The following is a 13464-nucleotide window of genomic DNA, read 5'->3' on the forward strand; positions in this document are numbered from 1 at the left end:
CATGCAAAGACTACTGTTTTCTAAAAGACATAAGTTTTTGGAAAGTTGTTATATGTTTGGGTGTAAGTAAACATTTCTAGTTTCTAAAACCATGCTAGTATGAAAACCGTAGTCTTTCTTTTGTTGGATCGAGTTTAAAAAACTCAACTTGGGAGGGAGAACTTTTTTCTTCCTAAACCATGGTTTTGCATAAGGCAAGTTTTATAGGACGGCGATTAGACCTCCTACGAAAAGATGACATATTCAACAGATAAGTGTCGCGGAAATGCGTATGTTGCGTTGGATTTGCGGTCATACAAGAAGGGATCGAGTTCGGAACGATGATATACGTGATAGATTAGGGGTAACACCAATTGAAGAAAAGCTTATCAACACCGGTTGAGATGGTTTAGACATGTCCAACGGAGACCTCCAGAGGCACCGGTGCGTAGTGGAATCCTAAGCCAGGATAGTAACGTGAAAAGAGACAGAGGAAGACCAAAGTTGACTTGGGTAGAGGCAATAAAAAGAGACTTAAAATGATGGAATATACCCAAAGACTTAGCCTTAGATAGGAGTGCTTGAAAAATAGTTATTCACGTGCCTGAACCTTGATGGCTTCTGCTGGGTTTCAACTCTATCCTACCCCAACTTGTTTGGTTGGAGTTTTAGATGATTTCAGGCAGCAATTTTATACAACCAACTAGTAGAATTAGAAGGGCAACTCACAAGAGACAATTTACAATTTTTTCTATAGTCAAATAATTGCAAAATTATGTATTGCCTGAACAACAACAACAAAAATCTGGTACTTTAAGTATAGGATAAGTGGTTTATTATACATCGTACACTACCAAAAAAATTTAGAAGGCAGACAATTTTGATTAACAGTGGCCGTCAAAAAGTCAGACGGTCTCCCTAAAATAGGCAATGGTTTCCGGAGGTGGACATACCATTTTTGGAGGCTCCCCATCTCTGCAAATCATAGTAACAGAGGCGGCCTCTTAAGAGGCTAGCCTCCAAAATTATCCCAGAGGTCCGGAGCATGCAGGCTCATATAACAAACCCTGGCCTCTTCACTCCCACAGCCCCAGCCGCCACTTCGTTCTTCTCTGTTCTTCTTTCTTCCACAGTCCACATCCTGCTGACACCATACGTCACCCACCTCTCCTCTCCCCACGGATGCCGCCCGCCGCCCACCTCTCCTCTCTACACGGCGACCGAATCCGGCTAGGCCCCTCCTCAGTGTGGATCCATCAAGGCGCCTTCTCCTCATGGATTTGGACGGGCCCGTGCTCATGGTTGCGTCGATGGCTGTTGGCCGCCCACCTCTTCCTCTCCCCACAACGAATAGAGATCTGGCCAGGCCCCTGGCCTCCTTGTCATGGATCCTTCTGGGCCCCTCCTTGTCATGGATCTAGCTGGGCCTGTTCATGGTCTGTCAGCGGCAATGGAGGTTAGGCCCCTACTCGTGGTCGGTGGTGGCAGCAGGTGCTCCCTCAATCTCTCTCTCTCCTATCTTTGCGATCTCTTCCTCCACTCCTTGATCTCTTCTCTCCTAATCGTCTTCCACTGTTTTCAAGGTCCAGCGCTAGGTCAAAGGTTGGGAACGTGTTCGGTGTGAGATGCGATGGGGTCCTTCTCGTCATCGTCGTCGGAGGAGGACATGGGACAAGAGGAAGAGGACGTGAGATGGCCGGTGGATAAGATGTGGATCAGTCGATGGGCCAGCGTTCTTGAGGAAGCGTCATCCTCACTGGCAGCAACGGCGACTCCTGTGGATACGGCGCAGCGACGGTGGTCTGTGGCTTAGCCAGGTGAGAAGCTGATTTTTTTTATTTCCAGAGGCAGACAAACAGCCTGCCTCTGTTGCTTTTCATTAACAGTGACTTTGTGGCGGAGGCGAGTTGTATGCCTACCTCTGAAAATCCAATTTGATTGTCTATGTAATGTGTATTGTAGTAGTGATACTATTGCTAGTTTTCTAAAACAAGTTGGACATCCAAAGTTTGTACTCTTTCCATTCCAAAATTTATATTAGAACACTATAGTTTTCCCATAATTCAAAATTATTCTCTAACTAACTTTGATAGATGAGGTTTATACAAAGATATATATATATATATATATATATATATATATATATATATATATATATATATATATATATATATATATATATATATATATATATATATATATATATATATATATATGATGCGCCAAACATCTATAACATCGAGTTAGTTTAGTGAAATCCACCATGCATGAAACATTACGTCAATCTATTTACATTACTGTAAGACGTACCATAATGCTTGTTAACACTATGTCTTTCATGCATGCATGCATGTGTGGACCGCATGACAAAACCATTGATGGTATCTTCACCTTTTGTCTCTGCCCCTTCAAGTCTTCTCCTTTTGTCCCTTCCCCTTCAAGTTGGTACCACTACTACTACTACTGCTAGATCCATGCAACAATAGGCCAGTTGCTCGACCAATGCATATGCTATAAGTTGGCATGCATGAAATTAATTAAAAACTTGCTTGCATTGTTTGTTTTTAGAATTGTGGCATCCATGCATGCATGTAGCTTAGTCTTGTGCATGTTCAGTTGTTCACAGTAGCTGGATTGCAAGCGTGCGCATCTTTTCCCCTTTCTTCGCGTCGTTTGCCGGCTTCTGCACGACGACGACGACTGCTACATGCTGTGCCTCCATGCCTGCCTGCTTGCCGATGGATCGATGGATCGAATCTTTACAGTGATCCAACGTCCCATCAATTCAATACCTCTCCTTCATTCCGGCCTGTCTATTTTATTACAGGTATGAATGGATACCATCAATGGCTGCCAGGTTCCCTGCATGCATGTCTGTGTCTCCAGGAGTCCAGGTGCATGCAGTGGCTGCCAATGCAACGACGAGCTGAGTGCAGGAAATGGAGGCACAGAGACACTACAAAATCGATTTTTAGGAGCGGTTTGTAATCATTTGTAGGGGCGGTTTGTCCAGCCGTCCCTACGTAAGGGTCTCTACAAATCATGTATTTGTAGGGACAGTTCTCAGGCTGCCCCTACAAATCGATTTGTAGGGGCGGCTCGTATTACCAGCCGCCCCTACAAATCGATTTGTAGGGGCGGCTTGTATTACCAGCTGCCCCTACAAATAGAATTGTAGGGGTGGCTGTAGTACCAGCCGCCCCTACAAACAGGTATTTGTAGGGGCGGTTCAATCTACAAACAGTTATTTGTAGGGGTGGTTCAATCTAGAACCGCCCCTACAGTACGTTTTCCCGCAAAAAAAAATTCAAATTTACAATTCAAAATCGCGTTGCTGAACGCCCGGCTACCAACGTTCCGAACCGCGTTCGCGTTGCCGAACGCCCCGCGACCAACATTCCGAACCGCATTCGCGTTGCCGAATGCCCCGCGACCAACGTTCTGAACCGCGTTCGCGTCGCCGAACACCCCGTGACCGTGACTACAAGCACAAGAGTATTCTATAAACTACAATTACAAGTCCAATTCACAAGAATATATACAATCCATCATTAAATATACAAATTCCATACACATTGTTATCAACGTCCTTGAGCTAGCCTTTCAGTCTCCCGAAGGTGTTGGTACTGAGGATTTATACCTAACTCAGACTCTCGGTCATGGTAGGCGCCTCTGACGTGTACAATCTGGTCCAATATGAAGTTGCAAAGGTCGCCGACGAGCTCTAAGAGTTGGTCATCCTTGTATGGGTCTCTTTTCATTCCTTTCTCTTCTCTCCACTACAAGAGAACAAGTTTCGGTTTAGTATTTCATACCATGTACGAAGTTTTTATACTACGGGTGAAGAGGTTCAAACTTACCCTTAAGGGGTGCTCCTGTAGGCATCGGTGTTACTTATCATAGAACATATATAATATCTACAATGTACACTCCCAGGCTTCTACTTGGGGCACTGTGTGTTTTGCATATGAAAATGTTAAGTAATGCTTTTGACAGCCATGTAACGGAGTACTGAAGAAGTAAGTTACACTTACCGCACATAGTGTTTTTATAGCCAGCTTTTCCTTCCTTGCTGGATCATGCCTTCCATGATGATTAGTGACATAGAACCTAAATGCCCTGTTCGAATTATTTTAGCAAATACAACTTGTTAGTATCCAAAAGTGAACGTTACAAGTATGTATACAAATATATAAGCTAATGAGGATTGTCGATATGTATACGTCTTGAGAATCGATATGAAGTCTTTGTATGTCACCGTGTCCTTATCTAATGAATCAAAGACCCATGCCATGCTCCTCCCGACATCGACGTCTATACAAATCCAGTGGTTGTTGCATGGATTTAATCATAGAACTAGATAAGCTCTTTTGCATTGAATAAAATATATCAAACAAAGCTTTAAGTATAGAGTTGAACTTACTCGAAGTTGTATGGTAGCCATATAGTAGTGTTGTTGGAGATTTTTGAAAGCCAGGGCAATGTATGCCGCAACCTTAAGGGACTCTTCCCTTAGTTTCATCGTACGGATGTGCTCTTTCTCCCAAAGAGTCTTTGCAGCAGCTAGCTCTTTGGCATCCAATGTCCACCGTTTAGGGTAATTAAAATTTGTTTGGGCTATAGGTTGAGGGTCTACATACCCGGCTTTCACACTTGGCATTTGTTTGACAATGTGCACTTGCATTCTATAAATCACGGCGTGGGTTAGTTACAACAAAATTCAAAGATTACATTCATATCATATCGGGAGGACAAGGACTTACAGGCACCATGTGCGAATTAGATTCATCTCCATTTCTCCAAGGTGAAAGCATATTTGCATGTCATTGAAGTCAAAGACAATTTTCCCAGCTGGGCTTCCAAATGTGCCAGTGGGGAAGCATGCTTGTATGATATCTATGCTCGTTGGGAGAACACGCAAGTACCAATCATGGAACCTTCTCATTCCAAGTGGTAGGCGCTGGATGTCCCAGTTTGGTAGGAAGGGCTTGCCTCTTTCATATGTTTTCGGGCAATCCTTTGACCATTTGATGGCATCAACATTTAGATAATTCTTTGCAATTTGGTGGAGTTTGCTAGTGACGGCCTCCTCAGAACCTCGTGATGGGACTTTTTTAACTTGGTTCTCAGGCTTCAACTGGTCATGGGAATACCATTTGGACACCGATGAGACGTCTTTGATTGGAACATAAACTGACCTTATGGTGATTGGATGCTTCTTTCGAAGTTCCCATTCAGGCATGTCCTCATCTTCTTGTGCTGCAGCTTCTTCAGGAGGCACTCGTTGTTCATGTATCCGCTATGCTTGTTGAGAAGACTGTGGTATCTCATGATGCACTTGCTCAGTACGAGCTGGAGAAGGTTGTGGCATCTCATCAGGCACATGCTCGCTAGGAGGCGGGGAAGAATATGGCATCTCAGGAATGTGGGGGTCACGAGACGGTGAAAATATCTCTCCGACTTCAACAACTCGCTCCAAATTTGGGAGAGGGGGAGGCGGCGAAGAAGCAGTCAATATAATGTCCCATTTGTGCCAGAGGATGAACTGCCCCATAAAGTCTCCGAGTAACACCAGCCCCTCAGGAGTTGCGTAGTCTATCCTCCACTACATGAACTCGGGCTTCACTGTATGCACCTCGACCCTAGTGTAGTCCGGCGGTATCTTATTATTATGGTGTAAGCCACCGGAAGGATGTGCCACACCCGTTGCCACCTCCATCACAGTGTTCTGCCGACCGCTAAGAAACACCAAGGTGCAACTAGTTGGTTCCCGTATGCGATCGACTGGGGTTGTGGCTGCAGTGGAACATTGGCTGCTAGGAACTTTCAGAGGGCTGCCAACTAATGCCAGTTCTCCCAGCGGCGTCACTAATATCCGTGGCTCCGTAGACAGTCCTTGCTCCTCTAGCGCCTTCGCAACTAGAGCCTTCACTTGGAGCTCAAGACTAGTCTCCCGGTCTCGGCCATGTTTCTTGTACATGTGCCTGTCCTCTTCGAATCCTTGCTTCCAGGTCGTCCTTTTCCCTAGCCCCCTGGTGCGGCCTATGTGCTCCTTGTTTCCCAAGCCAAGGCTAAGCTCGGCCCTCTCTCTAGAAGGATTGAATGAGCCCTTCTCATTGTCTTCAGCATATTTCAGTGTCCTTGATACCGCCTCTTGGGTCTCCGGCTTATCAAACTTAAGATTACTATCGGATGATTCTGTACTCCTCGCATATATCCAGTTCCTTGAGCGTACCTTCAAATTCGTCACGTCTCTCCAGAGGGGGTTCAATCTTTGGAGCGTTGTCATAAAATCTAAAGAACAATTTGCTGCGGTACTTGTGACTTGTCTTTAAGAAGCGTCGGTTCCTTAGGTAAACTATCTTCTTGGATGCAACCAGGTACACCCAAGTAGTACCATCCAAGCAAACCAAGCATCCCGTCTTCCCTTTGATCTGTCTAGACAAAGCAAACAGCGTGGGGTAATCATTGGTAGTAACAAATATTATTGCTCTACATATGAAGTCCTCCTTTCGGAATGCATCGTACATCTTCTCCCCATGCCTCCATAGCCTCTCCATTTCTTGCATCAAAGGCTCGAGGAACACGTCTATATCAATGCCTGGTTGTTTAGGGCCAGAAATAAAAATAGTGAGGAGAAGGTACTTTCTCTTCTGACACAACCATGTTGGGATGTTGTACATGGTCAAGATCACTGGCCATATGCTGTGGTCGCTCATCCTCTCATTGAAGGGATTCATTCCATCGGTGCTCAAGCCAAACCGTACATTCCTTGGGTCATCGCTGAATTCTTTGTGCTTCTCATCAAACCTTTGCCACTGACTACAATCAGCCGGGTGTGCAATCTTATCATCATCCACCTTGCGCTCATCATCCCACCATGTCATGAGTGCGGCTTCTTTAGGGTTTAGGAAGATACGTCTCAAGCGGTCGGTCACTGGCAGGTACCACATTACCAAGGCAGGAATTCTTCTCTGCTTTGCATCATTGCCTAATGGAGTGTCCTCTGGGGGCCGAGATTCTTGTACCACCTTTTTTGTACCCTTCTTATTCCTCTTTTTTCCCGTGGAGGCTTCATCCCCACCGTAAAGGTCATTGTTCTTGTACCGGCTGGCCCCACACCGAGGACATTTATCCAGTGACTTGAACATTTCGCCACAAAAAAGTATACAGTGGTTGGGGCATGCATGGATTTTTTCAACCCCCATTGTCAATGGACTTATGACCTTCTTTGCTTGGTATGTGTTGGTGGGAACTGAGTTTGGTTGTGACAGCACCCATGACAGGAGATGCAATAGATCATTGAAACTACAGTCTGACCAGTCGTACTTAGCCTTCAGGATGAGCAGCTCAAGCACAAAATGTAGCAATGTCCAATGTGTCGGACAACCCTTTTCAACACCATACACAGTCTCCTTCGATGCTTTTGTCACCCTTTCCAAATTTTCTAGACCTTTCGGGCTATTTAGTAAAATCTCTGGTCCAAGGGCTCGAATCATGTCCTCCAAATCATCTTTATACCCGATACGTGCTCCACCATCATTATTGGCACCACCTTCATCATTACCATCCCAACCACCAGCATCACCACCTTGTTCATTGCCAAACTCGAAATCCATTCGTGCATCAAGCTCTACTGAATATTGGGACAGGGATTCTATGGTTTCGTCGTCGTATTCCTCCTCATCCTCGTCATTAACAATAACCATTTCACCATGATGAATCCACACTGTGTAGTCCTCAACAAATCCTCGTATAATCAAATGTGATCTGATGATAGTCACATATGTCCATGCCATATGGTTCTTACAATCTTTACAGGGACAAATAATTGTATCCTTATTCTCTTTCAATGTCGTTGCATGCTTCTTTGCGGCTTCAATAAATTTATCCACCTCTTCACGGAAACCAGTTTTGAACCTTAACGAACCATACATCCAAGAGTTCATGTACTCCATCTTTTACAACAACAACAAAACAAACATTAAAGGACTACTTATTTAGATATATATAAAATGAATCAAATTAATAATTACTTGAGAATAATTGTATATACTTCAGATATATATGAATATAAATCTAATATAATTACATGAAGCATACAAACACACCATGGTAGAGGAAAATTAATTAATGGCCCATTTATCCATAATTAATTAAAATACATATTTATTGATTATAATAAACAATTTTAAAGACAACAATTAGCAACAATTATACTTTACCCAATATCTTTCATACAAACCTTAGTCCAAAATTACAAAAACGAAATTAATAAAAAAAAAACAAACCCTAGATCTAGATCTACATGCACATGAAACATGCATAAAACTAACTAATTGTTCACTAAAATCAAGAAACATGGACCAAATAAGGGTATGATCTTGTTCCCCTCCCTAATTTACCCTAGTACATTTGAAACTTGGGTCTAATTTGCTTCATAAGTAGCTCAAGCACCATAGAAGAGAGAGAAAAACAAAACTTTAATTACTCACTAACCAACCATTAAAACTACAAAAAAGTGTGGAATAGCATTTTCTTACCTTCTACAACCTCTCCACCAAAGGATTTGAGACCAAAACCTCCCCCCCTAGTAAAGAAATTTTTGGGAGGTGCCCAAGGCCTCCCCACCTTTCTTTCATAGGTTGGAGTGAGTGACCCGAGGAGAAAGAAGGTGCTGCAGTTGTTTTATATGTGGGTCATTTGTAGGGGCGGCTGGTGATTGAGCCACCCCTACAAATCGGAGCTATTTATACGGGGGCTATTTGTAGGGGCGGCTGGTGATTGAGCCGCCCCTACAAATCGGAGCTATTTATACGGGGGCCATTTGTAGGGGCGGCTCAATCACTAGCCGCCCCTACAAATAGAAACGCCGGGGGCGGCTGGTGAGTGAGCCGCCCCTACAAATCAGACCCATTTGTAGGGGCGGCTCGTATCACTAGCCGCCCCTGCTGTTCCATTTGTAGGGGCGGCTGGTGTCTGGGCACCCGAGCACGGCACTGTAGGGGCGGCTCCATCACCAGCCGCCCCTACAAAAAATTCGACCCGTTGCTAAAAATCATTTTTTACGTAGTGAGACGGACACAGCTGTGTTCGGCTAGGCTAAATCGGGTAGCTGGGCTGGTTTTGGCTGGGCTGTTCAGCCCAGCTGTTCAACGGCCTAAGTCCAGCCGAACGACAGACCTAAAAGCTGATCGGCCGGCCGTATTCGCAGTCCCTCCCTCGTAACGTCCCCCGATAGTTGCTAGGGTTTGCGCGGCCGGCCGTATTCGCAGTCCCTCCCTCGTAACGTCCCCCGATAGTTGCTAGGGTTTACGCTCGCTCGCCCCTCAGCCTTTCTCTTCCGCGTGGGCCGCGGCGACCGTAAGCTCCGCTTCGCCGTGCCCGCCCCGGCCGCCGTCAGTGGATCCCTCCCCACCCGCCTCTCTACGCCGTGAGGGTGCCCCAACGCCATCGATAGCCTTCCCGACGACCATGAGATCCGCATCCCTCCCATAACCGGCCGCCATCGATGCTCGTCTACCGGCGACAAGGTAACCCTGGATCCGAGGCCACCGTCGTCCCTCCCCCTCCGGATCTGACCACCCACGTGCTCGTTTTGCAGGTGTATCCTAAGAGCCGCGCATGGATCCACATCTCAGCTCGCCAGAATCGCCTGCCGCTTCGCTGGATCCTGGGACCCTAGGTTCGTTCTCATGCACCTACGTCCATGTTCACTTGTTTCTCGCAGTGCAGTGCTCACATTCGTGATGTTCTTATTCTTAGTGGGATTATGCAACAGTTTAGCTTTGTTGTGTTGTCCTGCTTTGCATCGCGCTGCTTTACTGAGCCATGCTGGTTTGCATCACGCTGTCAAGTTCTGTTAGTCTTATGATATGCATAAGCTCCACCTATTAAAGTAGCGTGCTTCTGTTATGGACGCGGTTAATGTTCATAGGTTACTACTTGAAAATATTTCTCTTTGAGCCACCGCTCATGCCAAAGGTTGGGGATAGGTTGTATGCTACCTTGGGTGTTGTTTGGTAATAAAGATTGTATCCATTATGCATAAGTTAGGACGATCAGAATAGATGAGTGTTGGGTGTGCATCGGGTGTTACCATCTAAATTGGAATAATACTACCGGCTAAACTGAATCCTCTTATTCATCCGGATGAACTTATATGGTCTAATGAAAATTGATTTTTTTTCGATATCAGTTGATTTTTTTCGATGTCAGTTGGATTGTATCAGTTGATCTAGGGAGGTGATTATGAACTCCTTATTCTAAGAAGAGATTACCTGGTGCATATATAATTTCATTTACAAGGTGTTTTGTTTTGTTTCTCGCAGTGCACCTCTCACATTCGAAGTATTGCCCTTTCTGTAGCCATATCGTGGATGTGCTAACAAGTGTTGCTCAACGCTGCCCACACTGGCAGCGTCCTCCACCTCATCATGCTCGATCTTCACCTAAAGCCAGGCACTACAATCTCCGTTCAAAATACGCCAAGCGTTTTGCCAAGGCACATCCTCATTTCTTACGCCCTAACTCTCCTGTTTGTAACTCTTCGAGCTGCTATTTTTTTTGTCTATGATGCGTACATCATACCATACATTTTAAACATGGCAACAGATGTCCATGGATTGTGCTAACTGGGATGACGCCACCTTGAGGACCTTTCTGGAACTAGTGATAGAACAGAAAAACCTATTGCACTGGAACCAGCGAGGCCTCATAACCCTCAGCTGGGGAAATGTGTATCCAACATTCGAAAAGGCAATGGGGTTGTCGTATGACAAGAAACGGCTACAGAATAAGTTCAATGAGATGAAGCGGGCATATTTTACCTGGCGTGACCTTCAAAACCACACTGGCCTAGGCCATGACCTGAATATAGGAGACGTCATAGTTGACCCTCGTTCTTTGAGGGTGGCAACGGAGTACTACCTTCCACCTAATTCCTTTCTAACCCCCTGACTACATAGTACTAGGGATGTTCCCATTCTACTTGGTCTATCCTGTGGATCCATGGCACACATGCAGGAAAATAGCAAATCTACTACGGAGCGGACCAAAATTCCCAAATACTTTGACCTACTGATCACTCTTTGGGGACACCCCCCCCCCCCCCCCCCCCCCCCCGCGATAGGGGTACGTTGCTATCTTCTGGTGGCCATCATCGCGAGAGGACACCCAGTAATGCTATCCATGATAGTCCACATGACATATCACTAGACCCCATAGGTGTCCAGAGTGTTGGTTAGTCCTCCAAGAGATCCACTAGGGATTACTCTATCAACAACCCTCCCAGTAAGAAGAGTGCTTCCATTAATGAGTGTCTTAACGACCTGACCGACATCATTAAAGACCATAAACTGTAGAAGGTCCGTATCAGCAAGCAAGCAGGAAGAGGAGATGGACAAAGTGGTGAAGATTATGAAAGAAGATGGTTTGCGAGAGTCTGATGCTGTTTATGCTCATGCTTTAATTATTTGTACGAACACACTACACCGTAGGAACTTCCTGAGCATGGAAACAAAAGAGGGCTGCCTCAACTTTCTGCAGATCTGCTGGGAGGATAGGAGATCCAGATCCAAGTAGATGTTATCCGAACAAGCGCTCCCACTGCGACAGTCTATGTAGTTTCTTTTTCCAAAATGTGAATGTTGAGTTCTACTGTATAATAGAGAACATTTGTTTAAGTTCCATCATTCTAATGTGGCCTGTGGCCTGAACATTGTGTGCTATTTTTTTCCAAGTATCTAAATAAATTATGTTCTATGATGTACATATCTTTGTTCAACATACATATCAATTTTTCATGTGTTATGTGGTGTACTGGCTCCGCATTTTTCAGGATGAGGTTGCTGTTGCAGCCATCACCGAGTCCCAAGGTACGAATCCTTATCTATATTTGTGTGCACTTAGGCAGTATATCCTCCTTGCTTCCTAAATTGCTCTTAATTGGTGTTGTAGGTTCATCTACAATTGCAAACAGAGTATCACTATTAATTGATGTTCTAACTTCAGCTCACATTGAATCCTTTAATGGTACGTAAACAAGACAAGACTCTATTATTGTACTATTGAAACCTACAGACCCTTTATTTGGACCCAACCAATTTGAAGGTTTGTATTTCATACTCCATTAACTAATTTCTTTAGAAACCAGCCGTCCAAATTTAGGACTAAATCATGTTTTTGCAAATGAGCACCACTAAGGACTCCGGCACCAGCGACAACTCCAGTGAAGGACCGCCCATTTTCAACTTGGCGGCTACTATTGTCCTGCTTGCAAAGTACAAAGTAGCAGTGGCCAATGCGGCTCCAGTGGAGAACCCGGCCATCCCCTTTCTGAAGATGACCGGGCGACAGTGGATGGAAGTCAATCTGCGAAACGAACGAAAGTGCTTCGACAACTTGCGTATGTCTCCTGATAACTTCATGCAATTGCATGACATTTTACTTGGGTTTGTACTAAAGGGTACATGACAGACAGGATCCCTAGAATCTTTAGGTATATATGTGTGGACTTGTGTTCACAACCAGGCATTTCAAAGGAGCAGGAATAGATTCGAACGATCTTTAGATACAGTTAGTAGGAAGGTGAGTCATGTTGCCGAGGTTATCTATAGGTGGGCAAACTATATTCTTGTTCCAGCTGATAGCACTTATGCTAGAGTGAAATGGCAACTTGGAACATATGCACCATTCTTAGATGGATGCATCGGGGCTTTGGATCGCACTCACGTTAAAGTTAAAGTGAATAAGGAGGCCAAAATTTACCATATAAATAGGAAAGAAGATGTAAGTATTAATGTTTGTGCCATTGTCGACATGGATGGCCACTTCACATATGTTGGTGTGGGGATGGCAGGTTCGGTGCATGACATGTCGGTCCTGAAAGAATGTTGGGAGGAACCAAACTTTCCGCATCCACCACACGGTGAGTGACGATTGCCATGTAATTATTTGACCTACATTTTTTAGGTGCTTGGGGAGAAAAGAAAACTAATTGTGCAAATGGTTCATGTGTTGCAGGCCGCTACTATCTGGTGGACGCTGGATACGCACTGGAGTCTGGATATCTGGGTCATTTCAAAAATACAAGGTACCATATGGATAATTTTAGGGGTGTTCCTGTGGAGATTATGTCTCGACAGGAGAAATTTAACTTGACTCATTTTAGGCTACACAATGTCATCGAACAGACATTTGTGGTTCTGAAAGGCCGATGGCACATTCTAGACGGGGTACCTCACTGCCATAGGGCCAAGCAAAAGATGATTATTATGTCATGCTTTGTACTGCACAATTATTTGTTTATTCAGGAGCATGGATTTGGATCGCCTACCTACCTACCGTCTGTCTAGGTGCAGCTGAATGCAAGTAATACTATGACAGCAATGAGGGAGTACATATCTTTGGAGCTCTGGGGAGAATGATTGTGCAGAGGTGATGTAACTTAGGATGGAAAGTAGGTGAATTAAAGATAGATGGGTT

The 13464-nt window shown here is 44.7% G+C and overlaps 1 long non-coding RNA gene across 2 annotated transcripts; it reads left to right on the forward strand.

Moving 5' to 3' along the window:
• Nucleotides 1-1075: 1075 nt before the first annotated feature.
• On the forward strand, nucleotides 1076-13064 carry LOC136502547 (uncharacterized). Of its 2 annotated transcripts, none has more exons than XR_010770626.1 (6): nucleotides 1076-1470; nucleotides 1563-1796; nucleotides 11819-11855; nucleotides 11938-12385; nucleotides 12839-12907; nucleotides 13003-13064. It is a non-coding gene; the product is annotated as an uncharacterized lncRNA (long non-coding RNA). The 2 variants fall into 2 exon arrangements; XR_010770627.1 differs by having other exon boundaries at nucleotides 1569-1796.
• Nucleotides 13065-13464: the final 400 nt, after the last annotated feature.

This window comes from Miscanthus floridulus, chromosome 14 (assembly GCF_019320115.1).
Source record: "Miscanthus floridulus cultivar M001 chromosome 14, ASM1932011v1, whole genome shotgun sequence".
In the NCBI taxonomy this organism is placed as follows: Eukaryota; Viridiplantae; Streptophyta; class Magnoliopsida; order Poales; family Poaceae; genus Miscanthus; species Miscanthus floridulus.